The following is a 27,343-nucleotide window of genomic DNA, read 5'->3' on the forward strand; positions in this document are numbered from 1 at the left end:
GCTAGTTACAGATTTTAACTTAAAACTGACAATAATGTTATTAAGTGAATGTAATATTCAGTATTATTTAGTTTCCTTTAAGTTATTCAAATCCAGGAAGGCATTTCTACTGTTGGTCAGAAGGGCAGCTATATCAATAATTCATATTCTTTCTCTAGCAATAACATTATATAGAAAATTGTTAATAAAATGTATCAACTTTACTCAAACTACTTTTATTGGGTTGAACATATTTTACACTGAAACATATTTGTGTGAGCTGTTCTACACCAATATCCATCTAATTTTTAAAACTAATTACTTGGATTTCTCAAATCAAAACTGGATCTGAAATTTTAGGCCAGAGTGTCATAAACTCTTTAAAGTTTATCCAGTGTTCTGCATTTATAGCAAGTTATACTGAAACAGTTTTGGATTATATACATGTCAAATGAGATATAACCAAGTTTGTATAGAATTTTCAATTATGTACATAAAACAATAAAGAACTGTTTTAATAAATGTTACTAATAGTGTTGTTACTGAACTGGTATCAGATGTTAAAAATTGCAGAACTCCCAAAAACATTGCAGCTGCAGCAATGAATCAGCATACTCATGGTATTTAAAAAGTATTTCATTATGAAATAAAGTATCTGCTTCCAAACTTCACTGAAGCTACTGGAGTGAGCCTCTAAAAGAAATGTAAACAACAGGAATACTATGTCTGTAAGTATGAAGGGTTTTGTACCCATTATCAAACAGTATAAAACTTTGGTCTGCTGCATTGCTCTGTTTCCACTAAAAATGTCAGAAATTTTCAGTAACACTGTTGGTGTTTTCTTCAGGTGCCAGCTTCAGAGTTCTTACATACAATATCATAAAGTCCTTGCAAGATCCTCATAAGGAGCATGTTGTCATTATCTCATCATTTTAACAACCCTTTTTTTATTTTAATGAAAATTCATCTTCTCTGTTTTGTTATATGGTTGCAAGAGAGATGGAACACAACAGATTTCAGGCTTTTTAAAATGAATGGAACTTCAAAAAAATTACGTGGGTCGAAGTAGTATTCATAAAATATTATGTTGGGTATTGAAAAGGCGTGTGTAAAGAACACAGTTATTGAACTCAAAAATGTTTAGTACAGACAGTAAAATTTCAACTATAAATGAGAAGCCTAAAACTATTCCATCTATGTTAGAAGGATAGAAAACATGATAAAGTATGCAGATGAACAACATGCATTTAATAAAGAGAAGGGGAAGTTCAAAGTACACAGCGGAACAACATGCATTTAATAAAGAGAAGAGAAAGCTTCAACTTGAGAGCATACCCAACATCACTGAAAATACGACAGATCTCAAATAAGTATAATCCTTCATGACAGTGGTCTCAAGCTAAATCAGCCTACAATTGCCTGATTACCTATAGGCAACTGTGTTTATGAAATTGTTCATGAATATATAAAACAATATACAGAAAAGACATGGAGCAAAACTAAATAAAGAAACAAGAAACACTTATTGCCAACTTTTATGATGTTGTCAATGTTCAAACATTAATAAGAATGTAGACAGCTGATCAATTTTAGTAACATGTATTTACTAGGTAGTCCAGCAGAAGTCCACGCAGCTCATAGACCAACACTGACGTAGTCAGATTTCAACTGAAAACAAGTCTGGTTACCTGCATTATGGGTCTTCAATCGTAAATGCATACAGCATGTCACTGCAAACAAATCATATATACATATACAGGGGGGTCCATTGATAGTGACCGGGCCAAATATCTCACGAAATAACCATCAAACGAGAAAACTACAAAGAACGAAACTCATATAGCTTGAAGGGGGAAACCAGATGACGATATGGTTGCCCCACTAGATGGCGCTGCCATAGGTCAAACAGGTATTTCTCCTGCTTGCGGGAAAAGGAGCTATTGTGAAGAAAGGGAGGTCTGGCTACAGTTCCCTAGTGGAAAAATCAGTGAAAAGATAACAAAGGGTTGTCCACAGGGCTATGTCCTGGGGCCACTCTTTTGGGACATAAACATGGAACCCCTCTTGGACAACTTAAAGAACAGTAATGATGTGTTGGAGGTCACAGCCTAATCAGACGACCTCCTCCTGCTGGTCGGCGGTCGTAGCTGCGAAGAGCCAAAAATCGAAGGGCTATATCCATCCTGACTACATTGTGCCGTACAGCAAAAATGACCATAGCACTTAGCAAGTCCACATACTTAGTACTAAAGGGACAACTTGCAAGAAATCCAACAGTAAGAATAAATGGCTTACCAATTCTTCGGCGCCTTGAGGTCCGATATCTAGTTGTAGTCATCTACAAGAGGTGGAACTGTACATTACATATTGACACTGTAATGCAAAGTTCCCTGGAAACACTCAATAACTTGATTGGGATCGAACACAAACCTTTCCACTTGACACCAGATTTAATAGAACTATACCACAATAGTATTCTAACCTCGATTGTAGGATACGGGTCAGGAGTCTGGGCACACAGGCTCACAAGGGTCATGCCCACCATGGCCATAAGAAGAGTGCAGAAAAATATGCTCCTGCGATCTGTAGGGGCATACAGGACAACGCCAGGGGGAGCACTGCTTGTACTCATACACTCTTGATATAAAAATCAGAGAACAGGCAGCATGGTACTAGATGAAAAAAGAGAAAATGGACAAAATAGTTGAAATCATGGTGTTCATGTAGGGTATAAGTCTGGAATTGAAAGAAGGGGGGAGGAGTTATGGAAGGAATAATGGGATAATGATGAAATGGGTCGAAGTACGCATGAGTTGCTGCCCAATATCAACGAGCATTTACAGCTCAAATACTTCAAGCCATCAAGAGGACTGCTGCACTTTCTTACCGAACATGGACCCTACCTGGCATACTTATGCTGGTTTGGGAAGCGAACTACACCAACGTGTGACAAGACACCCTGGGCCATGTGGTGTATGAGTGCCCTCTCTTCGACAACATAGCAGCACAATTAAGACAATAACTTCCAAATCACGAGACGTGCCACATGCTCAAGCAAGAGGACCACTTTCAAATCCTAAATAAACTTGCTAACAAAATATCGAGTAAAGTTCTAAAAGAGTTTCAAAGGAACAATCAATAATAAATAAAACCCGATTCAGACTCCATGCACCTGTCCTGTTTCGCCGGGATGTGGACTTGGCCAGCCGCTTCACCGCTGGGATCCGCCAGGTCTCGGACGGGGGGGGAGGTTGCACATTTCAACTGATTATAACATGCACCAGATATGACAGTAGAAATTAGAATTACATGTAGGATAAGATTGGATAACCCCACTAGAATAGAACTGCAGTGATTCCAACATTATGGGCCAGCCCGGTGCCAGGGGCATGCCCACTGGGATTAGCTCAGTGTGCAGACAAAGTAGCATATAAAGAAAATACACCAGTAGTGAAGTAATCCTAAGCAACATAGCAATAAAAGAAACATGTAGCATAAGACCGCAGTAGAACTAGTAATGCCCATAGTGGAAACAGAAGTAGTACTAACACTCCTATAGCGACAAATAAGATAAGCTGCAGTATTTGTAACACAAATAAAAATTAGGACCCACTAATGTATTTAGGTGGTGGGTTAAGTATGTATCATGTAGTTTCTGAATAAAGAATTTAAAAAAAAATAATGGGATCACAATGATATCATTGCACTGCACGTTGAAGGTGTTGCATTGGGCTTGCAGTCCCATATCAGCTTCCGACGGTGTAAGGTCAAGGTTTCTGATAAGATGTGACACAACTATAAACGCAGTTAGAATAGTGGTCACACCAAAGGTTGTGCAGAATAAGTAACCATATTAAAATACACATTATTAGTAGCCATTCCCGGGCTCCGAATCCGAGTCCTCGAGGATGATAAAGAGGAACAGGGTGGAGGTGCCAATGGCGGGGAATCGCGGTGCCAATGTGTTGCAAACTGCTGACCGTGTCGCACAGGGCATCTACTTTGTTATAGAGGTGCCTGGCCTTCTCTTGAATGGACATCTTTAAAGAGACCATGTTGGTCTCCTCGTGGAGAGTAACAATGCTCGTGAGTGGAGGGGCATGCAAACTCCACTGAAGCATCTTATTCTGCAGGAGCTCGAAGGTCTGCATCCAGGAAACATCAACTGTGGCCCACGCAGAGAAGCCCCAGCTGAGGGAAAGGTGGACAACCGTCCGGTACAATTAGTGCTTGGTATCTAAGGACAGTTCCCTGCTATTGAAGAGTGGGTACAATGCTTTTATCAGCTTCTGCAACATCTGAGTGACGTATTGCGCACGTCGATGGAAGAGCAGTTTTTTATTCACCCAGACACCCAGATATTTGGTATCTGGAGACCATGGGACTTGGACGTCTGCAATAGTGATTTTGTGGCATAGGAGAGGACGCTGTTTGGTGAAGTAGACTGGCGTAGGTTTGGCAGCATGACGGGCAATCTTTTTTCTACGACACCAGGTGACTGTTGCGTCCACCTACCTCTGGAGACGAGTAATGAGTTTGCCAGTGTTGCGACCAGTCGTATAGAGCGCCTTATCATCGGTGTATTGTAGTGAGGGATGACTGGCAAATCACAAACATTAACGGGAGACAACACAGAGCCTTGAGGGGCACCCATCGGCATGTGACATATGCTCGAGCTTTTTCCTTGCTGAATGATCAATAAGGTTCTATCACGGAGGAAATCATCCACAATTTTGATATAGATGCCTCGGATGGTTGCATTTTTTACACGAAATTGTTCTGCCATATCCTGTTGTAAGTGTTTTGCAAGTCCAGGAAAACCTCTAGCGTCGACATGGTGGAGTCAAGGCCATTGCAGATGTGTTCTGTGATCCTAAGAAATTATAGTTAGGTGACAGGACGGATCGTCCCAGCTGCCGCCTGAGGCTGGTAAATCTGGCGCAGGATCAAAGATTCTAGGACCTTCGCCATGGTATTCAGAAGGCTAATGGGCCTATTTTTGGTAGGGACCATAGGATCCTTCGAGGGCTTGGCGATGGTAATCAGTTCTACCTGCTTCCTCTGTGGAGTAAAAAGGGCAGTTGTGAAAACAGCGGTTCATAATGTTGGTGAATAAGACCAGTGGTTTGTGCGGGAGCCTACAAAAGTTTTCGTTTGAGATGCCGTCCAAGCCGGGAGGCAACTGCCCATACTTCCGCTCAAGGAGCCTTTGGCCGTCGCCGGGAACGTAATGAGAGGGGCAGTAAGAGGTGGTCGTTGTCTGACAGTGCTAACAGCCTCGTCATTAGAACTTTGCCACAGTGAGCACAAGTTGTTTCTGATGGAGACAGCCTTACAAAGGAGCTAGAACATCTACAGTCGGTGTTCAAAGATAATGGTTATTCTCGACTCTCTCTTCCTAAGCAGGAAGAAATGTGACCACCCACAATATCAAGAAGAGAAAAGGAGCTGTTCAAGTGCAGGGCGTTCCTTTCATAAGTAGGCAACGTTTCGTCTGGAGTAGGCAGGTTCCTAAGGAAACATCAAGTTAACGTAATCTTCTGGCCAATGGCGAAATTAGTGCTCTTCTTAGTTCGGTAAAGGACGATCTGGGACTGCGGCAGACCGGAATTTACAGAATTCCTAGCCAGTGTGGCAAAGCTTTCATAGGTCAGAAGACACGCGCGGTACAAGAAAGGTGCGTGGAATATGAGCGCCACACTCGCCTTTCACAGCCCATTATGTCGGCCGTAGCTGAGCATTGTGTTTGTCACCATAGGGCATTCTAAGGATTATTCTGCCGCAAAAATCTTGGCCACGGCGAGATCCTTTTGGAATTGAATGATTAAAGAATGTGTGAAAATACGTCACACATAAGATCTCATAAATCGTGACAGCAGCTTTCAGCTGGACAAGGCTTGGGACTGAATTATCTCTTTAATTTCTTCTGAGAGAAAACACTTTATTCATGATGACACTTTCTTTTAGCGCCTCGACCGCGTGTTCCGACAGAGGGCCGACATGTACTTTCACCTTTAAACACACGCTTGGGGCACCACAGATGGAAGAGTATTTGAGGAGGGCGCATATTTAGATAGAGGACACTATTGTCACGGTCGCCAATGCGCATGAACCTGCGAGACAACTAGTGCTATAAAGTCCATGAACTAGCAGTCTTCAGTGTCGTAGATCTGAAGTTGGCTGAGCGGTTGCCAGCCTAAATATTGTGGCAAGAAGTCAACATGATCCGGCTGCAATCCTGAAACCTCATAGGAGATTATTTATGTGTAAAGGCTTTTTTTATGATCTTAAGTGGCAGGAAGGCACCGAAGTAGGGGAAAATCCGAAAGGGGAAGATTCGGAAAGACAGTTAAAACCATTTGGTCAATTTGGTAAGATCCCCAGCCCCCTTTTGCTGATTATCCAGAGCATTCAGAGTCTGTCAGTAAATGATAAGCAGCTCATTGAAGTGGTTTTGTGGCTGCCTGTGGACTGGAAGACGAAGCAGCGCTTTTTCAGATATCAGGTTGTAACCTCCCCCTCACTTATCGACCTTAATGACAGTGAAAAATTAAACCGCATGTACCTAATGGAAATTTGGGAAAAGCAATCGTCACCGAAGTTAATTTGTCGGTAAAGAGGTTGGAAAGGGTTACATCTAAATGAAAGGAAAAATGCTAATGAAACTGCTGGAAATTAATTTTGAAAAGGGGTAAAGTTAATAAAGAAAGTAAATGTGTGGCCGTTACGTTAACAATCAACTAGCGGTAATTAGATATTTGAGATTTGGGGGAAATTACGGTCGCCAGTCCTAAGGACAATTACTATAGTAACTGAAAAAGAAAGATTATTACACATATAATTAGCACTAGAAGCGTGGCAACTGAAGGTTGACAAGTGTAGTGTGAAAACTGAAAGTTTGTCAGAAGTAATAAATTTCGCTACACTCTGACTTAATTTAGCAAAAGAATTTATAAAACCGGAAAATCGAAGTTAATTTAGTGACTGAAGTTAATAGTGAGCTTTCTTTCTGAAGCACATCGAAATTCAGTAAAATACGGTTAGTCTTGGACTACCTCAACAATCATTTCAAAAGCTACTTGAATCTACGCAATTTAGAAATAAGAGATTTAACTTTGAACTTGAATTACTTGATTCTGAACAATTAACAATAGTAAAATTTAGTACCTACCAAGCTGAGCTGCAGTCACAGGTAAGCTAAAATATGGTAACAAAACTCGCACTCTTCATTTGTGCTTGTGTAATCTAAGTATTGTAGCCAGCTATGAATACTTTAACTGAACTTTGAAATTAAAGTAGTGAAATGGAATGATTGTACTTTAATGCTGGCGTCTGAATTTGAACGACACTCGGGTTCATTCCGGAAAAGGAAGGGACCCTGCTTGGTAATGCAATTGGGACAATGAGCAACAAAGGTTCATGCTAAGTAACTGTAATTTTGTGATGCAACAATTTTAAAAGTTTGAAAAGCTGAGGTCTGCTATACAGTTCTAAAACTTTACGTGCTTCCAGTCTTCCTTGTTGGTTGATTGAAGGTTCGATGCCGTCGATCGAGGAGGTGGCAACAGCCACTCATTGCTGGCCGTCGCTGTTGCAGAAGCTGGATGTTGGCGCGCCTTCTTCTCGACACGGTCACCAGACAAAACGGGCTCTTGATGTGCGCCAGCTAATGCTTCCCATCCACGACACCATGTCAGAAACTATCATCGCAAGTCGAGCGCAATTACATGCTGCCAAACCCCGAAAGCGCGGCAACTCACGGGAGCGTCACACAACACACCTGCTCCACTCGCTACTCCAGCCAGACTCTCTCTGCTCTGCCCGCACTCCACGCGGCAGAGTTAACACTATCAAAGATGCTACACACTTTGACTCTTCACACGACCTATCGATGTAATCGTTCGATAGCAGTTTTCCCTAGGCAAGACCCAGCGTAAAAATACAAATAATATTTACGAAACAAACCAATTATACATCGACATAAATGCATATATATATATATATATATATATATATATATATATATATATATATATATATATATATATATATATATATATATATATATACGAATAGTAAAACAATTACAATATGTGAAGACACAGAAATGTCATATATTCAGGTAACAAAAATAAGGAAAACAAATTTATAGTACAATAGATGGAAATAGGAGGATATGCATTTCCGGCATTACACGTGCCCCACATTGTCTGAGGATATTCGTGTAACCTAAACAGACTCAGGAAATGTCCCAAAAAAGAAACAATGCATATGCTCAAAACATCAACAAAATTTAGCATTCGTCTAATTAACCATAAACCAATTTTTAGACGATAATAATTGAGTGGAGACACTCCTAATCTTATTCCACTCTGTCATCTTGCACAAAATAAAACAGGTTAACAACATATTAAAATTCATAGAAAACATAGAAAATGGTTTAGCTATTCTAAAAATCAAAATTCCTAGCAGTATCAAGAAATGGAATACAATTTACAAAATTAATCAGAGGACATGGCCATAAAAAACAGTTATATCAAAATACCCAAATTAATAATTAATTACATAGAATACACATTTTTATGTAACCTTTTCATAATTAATATTCTCGTCATGTCCAATTAAAGCTAAACAAGAAAATAATATACAGCAGATCGAAAAAAACATAAATATTGACAGCAGAATTCTTTCACATCAGCTGTCCGGGAAGAAAAACAACTCCACCTTCCGTACTCGCAAGTACAAAGAATGCCGACAGCGGCACAAGAGCCTACAGCGACACAAGAGCCGACAGCGGCTCCACCTGCCAGTATTGTTGCGCCCGCCTGTGCGGCACGCTTGATCTCACTCGCCCTTGTAACGGCGTTTCCAGAACGTCCGTTTCACTGAATTCTTTCGGAAAAACTCACTCCCGACTAATCTCAAGGAGTCCATAAACACTATCACTGTGGATAATTCCACTGTCCATCATCACTCGCATGTACTAGCCTGAAACTTAAAACAGCGTCTAACTACATCGGCAATGACTAGTAAAACACATATTCATGAAATCTTACAGCTAGTTACAAAATCATATTTACATTGCTTAGTCTACCGTGACTCAGCTGAAAACTTAAACTAGCAGCTTGGATTTTTAAATTGATTAATATTCAGTAACTCTTAAATCATTTAATCAACATTAATTACTTATTAATTACAACTTCTTTAATGACCTCTAGGTCAGACAAAAGCATCGCAACATGGCACATCCTTAAATCTTACACTCTAGATCTACATACTGTACAAATTACCCCTTCTGTGGTACTAATCAATCCTTGGTTGATACAATTTCAGGTCTACAATGTTCCGTATACCTAATAGCTTTCCAGAGCTTGGATACTCTAAACAATAAGCATTTGTGTGAGGTATACCAATGACTTTATATGATCCATTATAAACAAACTTAAATTTAGAGATTTCATTGTTTATCTCGCTCGATTTCTCATGAGCTTTTACAAGTACTAAGTCTCCGATTGCTAACTTAGCAAAATGCGGTTTAGCGCCATGACGACGTATGCGAGCATCGGCTTTTAGCTTCATTACTTCTCGCAAACGATCTTTTTTCACACCAATACTAATGTCAATCCGTGGAGGGAATTTGACTATCTCTTCCAATTCACTTTCTACACTTTTGTCAATGCCGAAATTCCTCACGTTATGGCTGTTCAAATTCATTCCTACGTCAATGTCATCCCACCAGTCAACAATGTGTATAGGCTGGTATCGCCTATGCACACCGTCTCCTGCCTCGTCAAAGCTAACTACTATTGTTTTATCTTGTGACGTACATGTCAAAGTTTTGCTTTCGCAATTAATCACTGCACGGTACTTTAATAGCCAATCTAACCTGATAATTACTTCCATAGTTAAGTCTGGCACGACGACAAACTCTTGTTCAAATCGTGCCCCACATATCTCGAAGTTGACAAAAATCTGTTTTGTGACCGGTTTACTGGCCTTCCCAGTAGCACCGATAATTTTCACTCCTGGTACTGGCATAACTACGATGCCAGGTCTGTCTTTCAGTAACTGAAATATTTTTCCAGATACAGCACTCAATTTTTCACCGGTGTCAATCAACACGTTTAGTTGTAGGTCGTGCATATTAACAGTCACTACTATCTGTCTACACTTGTCCTCGACTGTTTCTTTATTTTCCCACACTAAATCCTCGTCTATATCCAGTTCATTCCAGAAAAAACCATCCGGCTTTGATCCTAAAGCCGGCTTATCTGGCGGCTTTTTCAGCCTCTGTTCACATACAGTTTTAATTTCAACACGTTTGTCCTGAGGCTTAGTCTGTAGCTTCGCCTCCAATGCCGAAATCTTTTCCTGTAACTCGTCAACTAGTGAGTGTTGCTTTGCTATCAATTCACTAATTGTCACCTTCGTTGATTCCTCTTTGGCCAGATTGATCTCATCCGCCAATCTACCTGGAGGAATGTGCCCAGTAGTATCTGCAATTACTTCCTCTGGATCTGCGCAACCCACATTGCTACCGTCTGACCGTATAACGTCAGCTCTAACCTCATACACGCTGTAATCTATGTGCTTTTCTACCAATCGTGTCCGGCTATCACTAAAATTTTCGTAATCTTTCTCCTTAATACTCTCGCAATGTTTAAACTGGAGGTTTGCGTCGGATGGGTTGGCTACTTCTATCACTACGACTTTCGGTAAGGTCTGCCGGTTAGGGCCAGAACTTTCCGTTACTACTTCAACATCTAACTCCTGTGGGACGAAACACGACGAATCTTGCTCGTGCTCCCCACACTCTCCCGCCGTTGATTATTCCACACGGAATTTTCATAACGACGACACCTGGGTTTTCTCCTGTTATTGGGCCGCCAAAATTTCTCCACGCCCGGTCGGCCCCTCACCGGCGCGACTAATGGTTTCCCTGTCTCGTCCCAGCAGATCTGCTCCCCAGATGCTGCTGAGGCGGCTGATCACACCCTCTGGCGTTATTACTATTCTGTGAAGCCCGTATCACGTTAGTATGATACTGGTTTCCGTCATTCCTGTTATTATATGCATTGTACCGATTGTTATTACGATCCGAACCATTATTGTTATTGCTACCATGGTTGCGGTATGCATTATTCCCATGGTCATCGTCGTTGTGGTTGCTGTGGTACCCATTGTTGTTACCACGGCCTCTACCACTGTCGCGATTATTGCGCCAATTGTCTTCGTCCTCCACTCTTTCCAGGAAATCATTGATTGTCCTGTAATTGCTCCCTACGTAGCGTTTTGTATCATCTGGAAGCTTCTTGTAGAGTTCCCAGACTATTTCGGATTCCGTGCGGCGATCACGCAAATATTCCAACTTGCGGATCCAGCCCTCACAAAACTCCTTCATCGAGCCGCGCGAATTCGCATCGAAAGGCCTCGATACGACAAATTCGCGCCAGACACTTTGTTGTTTTTGCTCTGACCAGTATTCAGCCAGAAAAAAATTTTTTAAACTCGTCAAAAGTCAGGTTCGTAATGTTGAGGTTTAAGCCCCAACGCTTGGCATCACCAGCCAACACGCCAATAACCGCATTAATTTTTCTCTCATTAGTCCATGATCTAGGTAAAACTCTTTCACAATTTTTAATGAAATCCGTCGAATGTATACCGCCGTTTTTCAAGGGGTCGAACCGCTCCTCTTTCGTCAACAATTCCGAACTATGTGCACAGATTGGCACATAGCTCTGTTTTTCGTCAAGTTTCTTTTCTAATTCCGACACTCTCGTAATTACTTGGCAAGTGGTTGTCGCAAGCGTTTCCACTTCCCTCTTTTTCTCTCTGCGGGTATTAGCTTGCTCCCTCATCTTAGTATCTACTTTGGACACTAAAGCCTTTAAAGTTTCCACCGTCTGTTGATCCTGTTTTTTCACTAATTGAATTTGTTCCGTCACCTTATTCTCGATGATCGGAGCAACTGCTTCTCCTACACTTTTCTCGATTCTGCTAATTTCGGAATCAAAACGAGTATTTATGCTCGCAATTTCCGCCTGAACGCCTATCATTTCCTGTTTAAGATTACCGATTTCGGTATTAATTACAACAATATCTTCTTTGATTTTATCAACTTTTGTGTTAACAACTCCAACATTGTTGTTAACAACGTTAATAGCTTTGTTCTGATTGTCTAGCATCCGTTCAATTTTTTCAGCCTGAGCTTCTTGCTTGGCAGCCTGAGCTTCTTGCTTGGCAGCCTGATCTTCTTGCTTGGCAGACAGAGCTTTAATTTCTACCGATTGACTCTTGATTTCGTTAATCAAAACATTCAATAAATCAGTTAAATTCCTGGAAACTACCGGTTTTACTTCCGTAGCGGCTTCCTCTTTAATTGTCCCCCCGTATTCGTCATCAAGGGATTCAGATTTGATTTTCACTTCCGATTCCGAAACATTTTCTAAAGTTTGGAATTCCATTTCTGCTCTTTGTTGCGTTTCGGCGGTCGCGTCTTTCATGCTAGCCGCCTGCCCCTGAACAATGGGTACCGCGGTGCGCGTTTCCCACTGTTCGACCGATTGTTCCGTATCCAAGTCTACCAAATTTTGTCAATTGTTGCCTTCACTCATTTTAATAATTTTCAATATAAATGCCAAATCTCAAATATAATTAGGATTACTCTCACTACTTATTCTCGCTGACGTAACGGCCTGTACATAACCAGTACTTTGTTACGAGATTTGCACAATGCAAAATTCGTGTCCAGAACAACCTCAAATCCGAAGATTGTCCTGTCACCAGGTCGTCACATGTAACCTCCCCCTCACTTATCGACCTTAATAACAGTGAAAAATTAAACCGCGTGTACCTAATGGAAATTTGGCAAAAGCAATCGTCACTGAAGTTAATTTGTCGGTAAAGAGGGAGGAAAGGGTTACATGTAAATGAAAGTAAAAATGCTAATGAAACTGCTGGAAATTAATTTTGAAAAGGGGTAAAGTTAATAAAGGAAGTAAATGTGCGGCCATTACGTTAACAATCAACTAGCGGTAATTAGATATTTGAGATTTGGGGGAAATTACGGTCGCCAGTCCTAAGGACAATTACTATAGTAACTGAAAAAGAAAGATTATTACACATATAATTAGCACTAGAAGCGTGGCAACTGAAGGTTGACAAGTGTAGTGTGAAAACTGAAAGTTTGTCAGAAGTAATAAATTTCGCTACACTCTGACTTAATTTAGCAAAAGAATTTATAAAACTGGAAAATCGAAAGTTAATTTAGTGACTGAAGTTAATAGTGAGCTTTCTTTCTGAAGCACATCGAAATTCAGTAAAATACGGTTAGTCTTGGACTACCTCAACAATCATTTCCAAAGCTACTTGAATCTACGCAATTTAGAAATAAGAGATTTAACTTTGAACTTGAATTACACGATTCTGAACAATTAACAATAGTAAAATTTAGTACGTACCAAGCTGAGCTGCAGTCACAGGTAAGTTAAAATATGGTAACAAAACACGCACTCTTAATTTGTGCTTGTGTAATCTAAGTATTGTAGCCAGCTATGAATACTTTAACTGAACTTTGAAATTAAAGTAGTGAAATGGAATGATTGTACTTTAATGCTGGCGTCTGAATTTGAACGACACTCGGGTTCATTCCGGAAAAGGAAGGGACCCTGCTTGGTAATGCAATTGGGACAATGAGCAACAAAGGTTCATGCTAAGTAGCTGTAATTTTGTGATGCAACAATTTTAAAAGTTTGAAAAGCTGAGGTCTGCCATACAGTTCTAAAACTTTACGTGCTTCCAGTCTTCCTTGTTGGTTGATTGAAGGTTTGAAGCCGTCGATCGAGGAGGTGGCGACAGTCACTCATTGTCGGCCGTCGCTGTTGCTGAAGCTGAATGTTGGCGCGCCTTCTTCTCGACACGGTCACCAGACGAAACGGGCTCTTGATGTGCGCCAGCTAATGCTTCCCGTTCACGACACCATGTCAAAAACTATCATCGCAAGTCGAGCGCAATTACATGCTGCCAAACCCCGAAAGCGCGGCAACTCGCGGGAGCTTCACACAACACACCTGCTCCACTCGCTACTCCAGCCAGACTCCCTCTGCTCAGCCCGCGCTCCACGCGGCAGAGTTAACACTACCAAAGATGCTACACACTTTGATTCTTCACACGACCTATCGATGTAATCGTTCGATAGCAGTTTTCCCTAGGCAAGACCCAGCGTAAAAATACAAATAATATTTACGAAACAAACCAATTATACATCGACATAAATGCATATATATATATATATATATATATATATATATATATATATATATATGAATAGTAAAACAATTACAATATGTGAAGACACAGAAATGTCATATATTCAGGTAACAAAAATAAGGAAAACAAATTTATAGTACAATAGATGGAAATAGGAGGATATGCATTTCCGGCGTTACAAGGTGCGCTAGCGCTTCCATTGGTTGAGAGATGCTTAAGCTGGCTAATAGCTAACATAGTGGATGGGGGAGCGAGGGGGCGGATCCTTCACTCTCTATAAGAAAATTTTGGGCAACTGGATTAGGTTACGGGGTGAAAATTATTTTTATACGGTTGAGAGCATCGGGGCAACATCGGCAGAAAATGTAGAAAGGGTACGAGTACCCAGGGTTGCCCTGTGCCTGGGGTTGTTTGAAACAGAAGCTATGATGAATATCTTGGAGGGTATGAGACCTTCAGATGGATCTCAGGTGATGTCCATTCACAAGCCACAGTCATTTTCTGACCTAGATCATTTACTGGGAAGCATTGCCGAAATTAGGTATGGAGATGCAAAACAAGAGGAGGCTCGGTATCGTGGTAGGGATGAGGGACTGTAAGGGGCAGATTCCATTGTGTAAAAAGGGTCCATGAGTCATGACTCATCTGTTTTAGGTGCGGTAGCACGAAAGATTTAATAAAGAATTGCAAGTCGCAGCACTTGGGGGTGGGGTGTGGATGGAGGGAGTGGGCGAACAGTTGACGCCAAGCACCTGCGCCAGGTCCCAGAAGTAGCAGGCCACTGGGCGGATGCAGACGAGTATGTGTGGTGAGCACTGGGAAGTTGCCTTCTGTGTGCATCTGTTTGGGAAATGAACCCGTATGCATGCTCATTGACTCTGGGAGTCAATTAATTATGAATGGCTGGGGTCTAACGGAAGTCTCAACGGTTTGGAAAAGCTACACCCTGGAAATGGGGACTGTTGGAACATATCTGGATACCCTTTGCAAGTGGGAGGTAAGTCCAGTGTAAGCTTGAAATTGATGGGTTTACCTAGCCAATGAAATTTTGGATTGCAAACAGTGAGCTCATTGTTGGGTGTTATTTCTTGGAGAGCTCTCACTGCATGTTGGACTATGCAAGTAGGTGCTTCTACTTGCAAGGAAAAGGAGATTAAGTTTTGTCACCGCTGGGGTAATCTGGATGTGTGTCTGGTAGAGCATAAAGTAGGGAGATTCAAGAAACCGGAAGGGAACAACTACTGGAATTGTTGCTCCGATTCCCGAAAGCCAAAATGGAGAATTTCAGAGTGACCAATAATATCAAATACAGAGTTAAGTTAATGGACCATGTTCCATAAGGCAGGCTCCCTACAGCTTTCACCACCCAAGATGCACAACCTGTAAACAGACAGTTGAAGGAGGGTGTAATTCGGCCAACTGTGTCTCCATATGCCTCACCGTAGTGTTAGATTAAATTTGTTAGATTAAATAATTTACAGTATAGGGCTATATACAGCATATAATAACGGAGGTTGACCATACGATCAACAGATATGAGGAGTATCCATAAATGCTAAAATCTCAATATCGGTGACTGTGTGCTTTAGGCTGTTAGGGTTCTCAGAGACTTAAATCATAAGTTTTTCTCGCCAAACAAAAGAATGAAACTGCGTGTTCTGGTGCCCTTGCAGCATCATTCACAATTAGATTTAGGGTATATTACTGCAGGGAACGTAAAATGCCATGAGATTTAGATCCATAACCTGTTTTTGCATTCCTAAGTTTTTGCCTTTGCTTTTCATATTAGCCTTGCCCCCTTATGTTCAAACGTATTTTCATTTCGAGTAACTGGTTTTTAAGACTACATTTGTAAGTCCCCAACCACATGTATCTCTCACAGGTACATAGTCACGAAAATATCACTAATATTTATATCACAAGTACCAACATCAGAAGAATTCACATTAACAATACGCACTATCATCATCATTTGCTTAACACTAGATGTCTGTGGTGTACAGTCCAAAATTATGCTACAATATTTAACAGTTTTCAATAAAGACAATATTTTGTTTTTAATTTTTTGATGGAGAAAGTGAATTATTCCATTTTGTGTGCCTGTCCACAGATAATGACGAGACTTATCTTGACCACGAGCTGTTCCCCTAAAACTGAATCAAATTTTGCAAACAATTTGACCAAGTTTCAGAAATTTCATTGTTGTGAGTAAACAGGGTGAAGTTCCTCTTCAAAGAAGACACTGTTATGAATACAATGTCTGAATAATTGCAATGCAAACAATGTTAAATGGATGGAATCATGACAATATACTGTCAACAGTTGCTATAAGGGGTTCGATTACACCTTTCCAATGCCGTTTTTCCGGGTTTAATATCTGCAGAGTTCCTGCATCGACAGTATTCTCCTGGAGAACTCCATCCACTTATGGTCTAATTCTAAGTCCTCTCGGGACGTATCGTGGCTAGTTAATGTCATAGAAATGTGCCGCCACTTACTGTAACCACTGAAGTGAGTAATATTTTAATATTAGAAAAGAGTTGCCACCCAAAACAAAAAAAACAGCATCTGCGTTTTTTAATAAACTAACTACTTTCTCTGAGCAACTTCATCACTGCATAAAATGTAATTATAATTTTTAATAGTAAAGAGACGATTAGTCTCATCTTCAGGACAGCTGTCAGTTTAAATTATTTTTTCTCAAGGGCCTCTTTTGACTAATGTTGTCCTAACTTTTTAGTACGTTTTGCCTTCCATTTGCGGGGACTGAATCATAATTTCTACTCTATGAGATAAGCAGTTGCTAGAGTGAACTGCAACAGTTTCGCATTCATTGGAGAGAACGCACGTATGTTCACTATCCTCTGGGACAGTAAAGCTACGTCTTCACCTACCAAAGGCTTCATGTAATTTATGTGTGCATGTGCATTCTTGTATGGATCATCTTGATCGAAACTTCCATTAGACTGAAAAAAATTTATCTAACGAAAAGTTCAATTTTTTGTTTACTTTTTCTCTTTCAGCTCGTATTTTCCTATACTGATTTTCTGAGAGGCACTTCCTGCCCTCAGAGATACCATTTACAATGTAGCCCAATGAAAACACGTCATGAGCCACTGAGAAATCATTTTCACATTAAACCATTAATCCCTGGATACTGTCAGATGAATGCACAGGGTTATTACAAATGGCTGAAGCGATTTCACAGCTCTACAATAACTTTATTATTTGAGATATTTTCACAATGCTTTGCACACACATACAAAAACTCAAAAAGTTTTTTTAAGCATTCACAAATGTTCGATATGTGCCCATTTAGTGATTCGGCAGACATCAAGTCGATAATCAAGTTCCTCCAACACTCGGCGCAGCATGTCCCCATCAATGAGTTCGAAAGCATCGTTGATGCGAGCTCGCAGTTCTGGCACGTTTCTTGGTAGAGGAGGTTTAAACACTGAATCTTTCACATAACCCCACACAAAGAAATCGCATGGGGTTAAGTCGGGAGAGCATGGAGGCCATGACATGAATTGCTGATCATGATCTCCACCACGACCGATCCATCGGTTTTCCAATCTCCTGTTTAAGAAATGCCGAACATCATGATAGAAGTGCGGTGGAGCACCATCCTGTTGAAAGATGAAGTCGGCGCTGTCGGTCTCCAGTTGTGGCATGAGCCAATTTTCCAGCATGTCCAGATACACGTGTCCTGTAACGTTTTTTTCGCAGAAGAAAAAGGGGCCGTAAACTTTAAACCGTGAGATTGCACAAAACACATTAACTTTTGGTGAATTGCGAATTTGCTGCACGAATGTGTGAGGATTCTCTACCGCCCAGATTTGCACATTGTGTCTGTTCACTTCACCATTAAGATAAAATGTTGCTTCATCACTGAAAACAAGTTTCGCACTGAATGCATCCTCTTCCATGAGCTGTTGCAACCGCGCCGAAAATTCAAAGCATTTGACTTTATCATCGGGTGTCAGGGCTTGTAGCAATTGTAAACAGTAAGGCTTCTGCTTTAGCCTTTTCCGTAAGATTTTCCAAACCGTCGGCTGTGGTACGTTTAGCTCCCTGCTTGCTTTATTCGTCGACTTCCGCGGGCTACGCGTGAAACTTGCCCGCACACGTTCAACCATTTCTTCACTCACTGCAGGCCGACCCTTTGATTTCCTCTTACAGAGGCATCCAGAAGCTTTAAACTGCGCATACCATCGCCGAATGGAGTTAGCAGTTGGTGGATCTTTGTTGAACTTCGTCCTGAAGTGTCGTTGCACTGTTATGACTGACTGATGTGAGTGCATTTCAAGCACAGCATACGCTTTCTCGGCTCCTGTCGCCATTTTGGCTCACTGCGCTCTCGAGCGCTCTGGCGGCAGAAACCTGAAGTGCGGCATCAGCCGAACAAAACTTTATGAGTTTTTCTACGTATCTGTAGTGTGTCGTGACCATATGTCAATGAATGGAGCTACAGTGAATTTATGAAGTCGCTTCAATCATTTGTAATAGTCCTGTATAGGTATTAACTTTTAACACAATCTTTGATGTCGTGTTTAGTGGGAAGCCTACAACAGGAATGATAATACCAGTGACAGAATCTTCATCACCTACATGATAATTGTTCGAAGTTACTAGACGAAAATAAATTGTGTGAGACAAATGAAATGACATACGAAAATGGCCTATATCAGCGACACAAACCGCAGTTCGACTTACACCACACTCCACTCACTACTTAATTATTAGTCCATTAACAAAGCAAGCTATGCATGCTGTTTGCCTACACTGAAACTGCCAACCATCGGTTGCTGGTAACTGGGAGAAGAGAGCTCGCAATACCGCCACGGAGACAGTGCGCCAGTACACAGACAACACCAGATATGCAGCAACTAGCACGCCTGCAGTGTTGCCATCCCTCCAAAACTAAATAAGCCAAATATGTCTACAAAGACAAGCCAGAAAAAAGATGAAATAAAGTAAGATGTTTTATGTGTTGTTCTACTTTTGCAATAATTACACTGTTAACAGACTAGCAAGGATTTGTATTTATTTTTTTAATTTGAAAACAGCTCGACGTTACAGTAATACAACAATTAAGTGTGAATGTATAATATTATTTGAATTATATAACGTCGATAATATGGAAACATAGACATGCATTCTTAAAAGTTCAAAACGGATGGTATGAATCACTACACAGGGAGCGGGAAGCCACCGAAACGCCTGTGTTGCATGCTATGCCATCATTCCGGTCAAACAGGAGGCGGGCACCCGCGCTACACCACTGTTGCTCACGGGGCGGGAAGATGGCAGGTTGTGATTTTCTACAAGTGGCAAGATGATGGAAAAAGCGGAAGACTGATTGACTTGATACATGCAAACGTATTTTTGTACGATACACAACATCTTGATTGTAAAATGTGACAAAAAAGCCTACAACATAGAACACGTTTAAGACAAGCAGGAATTTTCTTTGTTTATAAGTAAATACGTAGTTGCATGATATTCCAGCGTTGTAAAAGATAAATATTGTAATGTAAAATACAGTTCAGCTGAAACTGCAATATGCTTACGCAAACTAGCAGAATAATTAAGGCTCGATTCACACGGTAGGCAACGTCACGTCAACGTCAGTGACGTCACACACCCTCAAAAATCCACTTGCATTCACACTGGACGGAACGTCAAGCGACGGCAAAACTTCAACCACGTTTTGGCGCGTTATTGGAGGTGGTGGTAGTTAGTGTTTAACGTCCCGTCGACAACGAGGGCATTAGAGATGGAGCGCAAGCTCGGGTGAGGGCAGGATTGGGAAGGAAATCGGCCGTGCCCTTTCAAAGGAACCATCCCGGCATTTGCCTGAAACGATTTAGGGAAATCACGGAAAACCTAAATCAGGATGGCCGGAGACGGGATTGAACCGTCGTCCTCCCGAATGCGAGTCCAGTGTGCTAACCACTGCGCCACCTCGCTCGGTCGCGTTATTGGAAACTCGCAGAAGTGTTCACGAGAGTGGATGGCGGACATTATATTTAGTCCTGATGAACTTGCTACGATTGCAATTGCTTTAGATGATGTGGAAAGAGAGCGGAAATTGGCAAGGCAATCAAAACGAACGTGGGTGAAGAAAATGATTTTGAAGAGAATGTGTGAAGGCGAATATCACACATTGTACAGAGAGCTGGAAGAAGAGGAGACGTCATTTTATAAATATTTACGAATGTCGAGACAGCAATTTTTTAATTTGCTGCCTCTGATAACCAGCAGCATCAAGAAAGCAGACCAAACATGCGCCGTGCAATTTCTCCACGAGAAAAACTAATGGTTTGTTTGAGGTGAGTCTGATGCTTCGGCTTTACCAATTCCTTTGAGGGTTCCTGTTTTGTACCTTTACGTATTTTATAGAACAGAATATTTATTGTAATAGTGCACACTATCAAGAAATAGATCTATAGGCTAAACATTCACAATTTATGGCCCCTTGTTATGTAGATCTAAATCTGCTACAGATCGTCCTGCAATAACTTTGGCACTGCAGAGAACCAACTGCACACTGTATATGAATGTGGAACATCGAACTTTATACTGCAGTTGTACTTAAATACGAAATGTTGAGTGAGACTCAGTACCAGAAAGTATGTAAATAAATACTATACATAGTTAACTACTAGCCAAAATTACTATGTGGCGTAGAATACTCATATTTGCTTCGGAATGATAAGTATGACATATAAACATGGTCGAAATACACTTTCACGACTCGCGAATAATTGTGAAATTGGAAAGCAGCAGGAAGGTTCTAACCTCTGCTAAGCGTTTTCACCTCCTAATCGTGAGTACATACATACATAAATACACTCCTGGAAATTGAAATAAGAACACCGTGAATTCATTGTCCCAGGAAGGGGAAACTTTATTGACACATTCCTGGGGTCAGATACATCACATGATCACACTGACAGAACCACAGGCACATAGACACAGGCAACAGAGCATGCACAATGTCGGCACTAGTACAGTGTATATCCACCTTTCGCAGCAATGCAGGCTGCTATTCTCCCATGGAGACGATCGTAGAGATGCTGGATGTAGTCCTGTGGAACGGCTTGCCATGCCATTTCCACCTGGCGCCTCAGTTGGACCAGCGTTCGTGCTGGACGTGCAGACCGCGTGAGACGACGCTTCATCCAGTCCCAAACATGCTCAATGGGGGACAGATCCGGAGATCTTGCTGGCCAGGGTAGTTGACTTACACCTTCTAGAGCACGTTGGGTGGCACGGGATACATGCGGACGTGCATTGTCCTGTTGGAACAGCAAGTTCCCTTGCCGGTCTAGGAATGGTAGAACGATGGGTTTGATGACGGTTTGGATGTACCGTGCACTATTCAGTGTCCCCTCGACGATCACCAGTGGTGTACGGCCAGTGTAGGAGATCGCTCCCCACACCATGATGCCGGGTGTTGGCCTTGTGTGCCTCGGTCGTATGCAGTCCTGATTGTGGCGCTCACCTGCACGGCGCCAAACACGCATACCACCATCATTGGCACCAAGGCAGAAGCGACTCTCATCACTGAAGACGACACGTCTCCATTCGTCCCTCCATTCACGCCTGTCGCGACACCACTGGAGGCGGGCTGCACGATGTTGGGGCGTGAGCGGAAGACGGCCTAACGGTGTGCGGGACCGCAGCCCAGCTTCATGGAGACGGTTGCGAATGGTCCTCGCCGATACCCCAGGAGCAACAGTGTACCTAATTTGCTGGAAAGTGGCGGTGCGGTCCCCTACGGCACTGCGCAGGATCCTACGGTCTTGGCGTGAATCCGTGCGTCGCTGCGGTCCGGTCCCAGGTCGACGGGCACGTGCACCTTCCGCCGACCACTGGCGACAACATCGATGTACTGTGGAGACCTCACGCCCCACGTGTTGAGCAATTCGGCGGTACGTCCACCCGGCCTCCCGCATGCCCACTATACGCCCTCGCTCAAAGTCCGTCAACTGCACATACGGTTCACGTCCACGCTGTCGCGGCATGCTACCAGTGTTAAAGACTGCGATGGAGCTCCGTATGCCACGGCAAACTGGCTGACACTGACGGCGGCGGTGCACAAATGCTGCGCAGCTAGCGCCATTCGACGGCCAACACCGCGGTTCCTGGTGTGTCCGCTGTGCCGTGCGTGTGATCATTGCTTGTACAGCCCTCTGTGTCCGGAGCAAGTATGGTGGGTCTGACACACCGGTGTCAATGTGTTCTTTTTTCCATTTCCAGGAGTGTAGATGCAGGTGCGATGTTATTCATCTAAATACATTACATACAAAATAAATATAATCTGCAGTAGACCTACAATATTCGTACAGTTATTTACCTGGGCGACCGATAACCAATCCAATTTTCTTCCATATTTCTTCTTTAAACAAAGTGTCGCTGTATTTTTTGCAGCTCATGTCATACAACTCCACATTTTGGAGAACGAGTTCGATTAACTTCTCGTCGTTCATGTTTATACAAAAACATTTTATAACTAAAAACTCAGTAGATATTTTCGATGTGGAGAACACTGCTAGCAAAATCAAACTCGTGGTACGCGAGCAGCCGCAGAACAGACAGAAAAGTAACAGCCAATCGTAAGCAGTTCACCAACCATGTGACTCCCACCGTCAACGTCAAACTATTCTTTCGAAGTATACCGGCCGGCAGGCAAACTGACGTTGACGTGACGTTGCCCACCAAGTGAATCGAGCCTTAAGCTGCAAACATTTTATTTATAGCAAGTGTGAATACACTGTTACTTCACAACTTATTAGTAACGAATAGGTCAGAAACTGGTCTCGCACAGCATGGGCACTAAAACATTTTTGAAGAAGTGTTAACTCATCTGTTGTCAGGCTGTTCCAGTCGGTCAGTAGTTATGTAGATTGTATCATTTCGATGGAAGTTACGTAGACAACATGCCGCTTTGACGACAGCTTCTGCGGTATCGAGTTGTGTGTCTATACGCCTTAAAAAGACTTCCCACTTTTGAGCGAGTATACAGAAAGCACTTTCCGCCAGATGACAGGCCATGCATACAGAATTTGTTTGTCGATTATTCGCTTCCAAGACTGCTGATTTGCGTTAACCCTTTCGGTCATGGCGTCCTCATATAATGACATACAAAATAAATGCTTAGTATGTTAAAATTCGTTAAATTTTACCATTTGTTATTGTTGTCCTCACATATTGTCACAAGCAGAGAGGTTATCTGAGGACGGTGTCGACATCTCCTATCAATCTGTGGTACCACAAAACAAAACTGAATACGCACAGTCACATGGACCCTTCCCAGTAACCTTGTTCCTTTCATCAGCCGGTTAATATCTCCTGAGTTTAGGAAAAAAATTATTTGTGCGTACAAAGGTACATTCTTGAAGGTGAAAACTAAAGGTGTCTTTCAAAAAGGTATGTGACATATTTATAACTTTATACATGTCTCCAAATGAGGACATTGTGATTGAAGGGTTGTAATAACATAGACATTTGCGACATTATTTCGCTGTCATTTTAGTCATCTTACGGTGATTTCACAATGCCCCGAGTCTAAGATAGACGAAGGCCACTTACAGAAGTTATAGAGCTCCTTAATTCATCCGATGATCCTGGCAATAATTTTCAACAAGAAGACAGTGATGGAAGTAATTTTAGACGTTTTATACTATACTGTATACTGTAAGCTGAGTAGCCTACGCACAAAGCCCGCTAACTGCATGATGACACTTGAGGTAATCTCGAAACACTCTTCCCATCCAAACGACAATACATTGGTAGCGAGAATGTTATTGTTGCTTACGAATTTGTTACAGCGCATCCAGTCTAAAGCTGAATAAGAAAAATACGCATTCTAATCGTAACAGACTGGAGGTTAGCTTTGAATGTCTAGATTGGTAAGTCCGATGTCTGTGCACATGTTTTGCGTCCGGACATGGCAGGGCCATAGCCACGCCTATTGGGCACGTCCCGAAGACAACATGCAGTTAGCTGCTTTTGAACCCAACACGATTTTCAACAGTCATGTTTGTTCAAGCAGTTGATATTGCAAATGTAAATGCATGGATGGAGTACAAGAAACACGCATCAGAATTAGATGTTCCTAAAAATAAGACACTTGATTTGCTTCACTTTAGGGCAAGTGTGGCCAAAGTACTGACAAGGGTAGATAAGCCAGCTGCTAGGAAAAGGGGATGTCCCACTAGTGAGGGTCTAATGCCATCTCCAAGTACTTCAAAACGAGTCAATGTGGATGTTCGTTCAGAAGGTGATGTTCGTTTGGACAGCGTTGGTCATCTTCCAGTGGTCAGTGACAAAAAATCATTTGACAAGTGCAAGAAACCGGGTTGCAAAGGCAAAACCAAATTTTATTGTGTAAAATGTAACATTTACTTATGTCTGGATAGAAAATATTTGTTTCTTTGATTATCATTCTTCATAAGGATAAAACCATAATTTATTTATATAATCATTAAATAAGTTAATTTATGAATTTTGATGAAATAAAATCAAATAAAAAAACTTTGAGTTTTCGACTTATACTGCATCCACTTGAACACAATGTTGGGGACGCGTTGTATTCCCCCTTGGGTGGGCACCTCGGAATATTTCATATATCTGCAAAATCATAATTTAATTCGAAGAACTGGATGGCAAAGCCATGATTTTTTTCAGGAAAGATAATTCGTGACCGAAAGGGTTAAGGAAGCATCTGACACGTCTTAAATTAAAATCCTTAATGACCAATCAGCACATGAGGAAAGGGAGTGTTTGTTCATGGCAGTGGCTTCGGAGACAGAATACATTTGCCCTGCATGAATTAGCGAAAAAATGCACTTTTCAAAAATTATGTTGTCAGAATGTCTGCCATAGCTCGCATGTCAAAAGCCTCGAAATTGTGACCGGGATAAACAACTGCAAGCAGGGCAATTAAAAAATGTTTTTGTAACAAAAATAATTTGATTCACTGGATTTAGGATACTTCATTCTCAACATGCTTCCCATGTACTCCGCCAATGTAGTTAGGAAATTTCCACGAAGCCTGCCTCAATTTTCTTCCGTTTTTCCTGTGTTGGTTGAGGTAAAGGTAGTGGTTGTAAAAAGTTATACAGTTCGTCGTGAGAACTGCATGTCGTATTTAGTACTCAGCAACTGTCGCAACGAGAGCTATTCGACAGCAGAATCGCTGCGTCCTTCCCATACAGCCGAGTGCTGTACCAAGCGAGGTGGCGCAGTGGTTAGCACACTGGACTCGCATTCGGGAGGACGACGGTTCAAACTCGCACCAGGTCATCCTGATTTAGGTTTTTCGTGATTTCCCTAAATCGCTTCTGGCAAATGCCGAGATGGGTGCTCTGAAAGGGCATGGAGGACTTCCCTCCCTATCCTTACCTAATCATATGGTACCGATGACCTCGCTGTTTGGTCCCCTCCCCCCCCCCCCCCCCCCCCAAATCAACCAACCAACCGAGCGCGGTGGATACAGCGCGTTCTCATCGCGCAGGCAGCCCACACTCTGAGCTTTAATTTGCAACCATGGAACCTATATTTAATATTGCTTTATCCAAATCTACTGGCACTGTAGTGAGGTTGACATCTTAGCAAGCTGCTGCACTGAACAGAATTTAGCTGTTCCTCTCGTCAGGTCAGTCGTTCCAGTATTGTTCACTGCAGCTGTTATACGAACAACTTTTGATTCATCCTGTATAAATCAAAGTCTGCTGTGCTTAGAACAGCTTCCTTCATTATTACAAAGTTGAGATACTTTGCCGATGTACACTACGCCACAACAGCGTCTCCAGTAATGCTTTCAACTGTTCCTCTTCCGTAGTTACGTTTTTGTTCTTGTGTATATGTACTAGCTGAGGCTATAAAATAACAGTACTATTGTTGTAAAACATTGTATTTCAAAAACGTACATATTTAGTTATTGTCAGCCTCAATATATTCCCCTCCTCTATCCTTACAAGACTCCATGTGAATTTCCCATTGATGGAAACAGGGCTGGAAGTATTCCTCTACATGTTCCTTGATGACGCACGCTGCTTTTCCTTTCACTGTTTCCACGGACTGAAATCTTGTTCTTTTTAATGCAGATTTGACTTTGGGGAATAGATAAAAATCACATGGTGCTACGTCATGCGAATAATATTACCCAGCTTTTAATGATGACTGTAGGAATATACTAAAGACCCCTACATAAGGCTCACATAGGGATCTTGAGGATAAGATTCGAATAATTACTGCACGCACAGAGGCATTATAACAATAATTTTTACCGCACTCCATATCTGAATGGAACGGGAAGAAACCCTAATAACGGTAAACGGGTCGTATCCTCTGCCACGCATCTCAACGTGGTTTGCAGGAGTAGATGTAGACAGCTGAGTTCCAGGCCGAGATGTTGGAGTTGGTGGTCATGTGTGTGCAAGGTGTGCCTGCTTGTGTGTGTGTGAATGGTGTGTTTTCTCTCTTGCTGACGAAGTCTGTGGCCGAAAGCTTTAGGTAAGTATCTTTTAATTGTGACTGTCTGGAATTTAATGTGTCTTCTTTGAGGTAATTAACGATCTATCTTTTTCTACATTGTTGGTATTCCTACCTGGAGTTTCCATGTTTGAGAAGGGTAGGAGAAGTTTGTAACGGAACATATTAAAGGCTTTACTATACCGAAGTATGCGATACCCTCCAAATTCAACCAGTTTAACGAGTATTTATGATTATAGAAAAGTTATTGTGTATGTTAACAATGATTGCATAACATGTCTGCATAAACAGTCAACCCATTAAATTATACTGAATAACTGACCCACACAAAAGTTAATATCACTTGATCACTGATACAGCAAATGTCATCATGTAAAAACACTAAGTTCATCTTAAATAATTAATATGAAGTACGAAAAATAGTGGCCAACTTAGGTATTTTGGATCTCCTTAAATAAAAATCACCCAGTGAAACCTATTTGTTCACTAGGAGCGTTTTCACTCAGTATTCACGAAATCAATCCTATTTTAGACGAAAACCAATGTAATTCTTAATAATTCAAGTTATTTACTTATTTATGCAAATTAG

At 41.6% G+C, this 27,343-nt stretch overlaps 1 long non-coding RNA gene across 1 annotated transcript in view; it reads right to left on the reverse strand.

Annotated features, from left to right (window-relative positions):
• Positions 1 to 22,828, reverse strand: part of LOC126189045 (uncharacterized) — a 59,345-nt gene extending 36,517 nt beyond the window's left edge. The window contains exon 1 of the long non-coding RNA XR_007537902.1: positions 22,613 to 22,828. This is a non-coding gene — a long non-coding RNA (uncharacterized LOC126189045). The remainder of the gene's footprint in view (positions 1 to 22,612) is intronic.
• Positions 22,829 to 27,343: the final 4,515 nt, after the last annotated feature.

This window comes from Schistocerca cancellata, chromosome 5 (assembly GCF_023864275.1).
Source record: "Schistocerca cancellata isolate TAMUIC-IGC-003103 chromosome 5, iqSchCanc2.1, whole genome shotgun sequence".
Taxonomy (NCBI): Eukaryota; Metazoa; Arthropoda; class Insecta; order Orthoptera; family Acrididae; genus Schistocerca; species Schistocerca cancellata.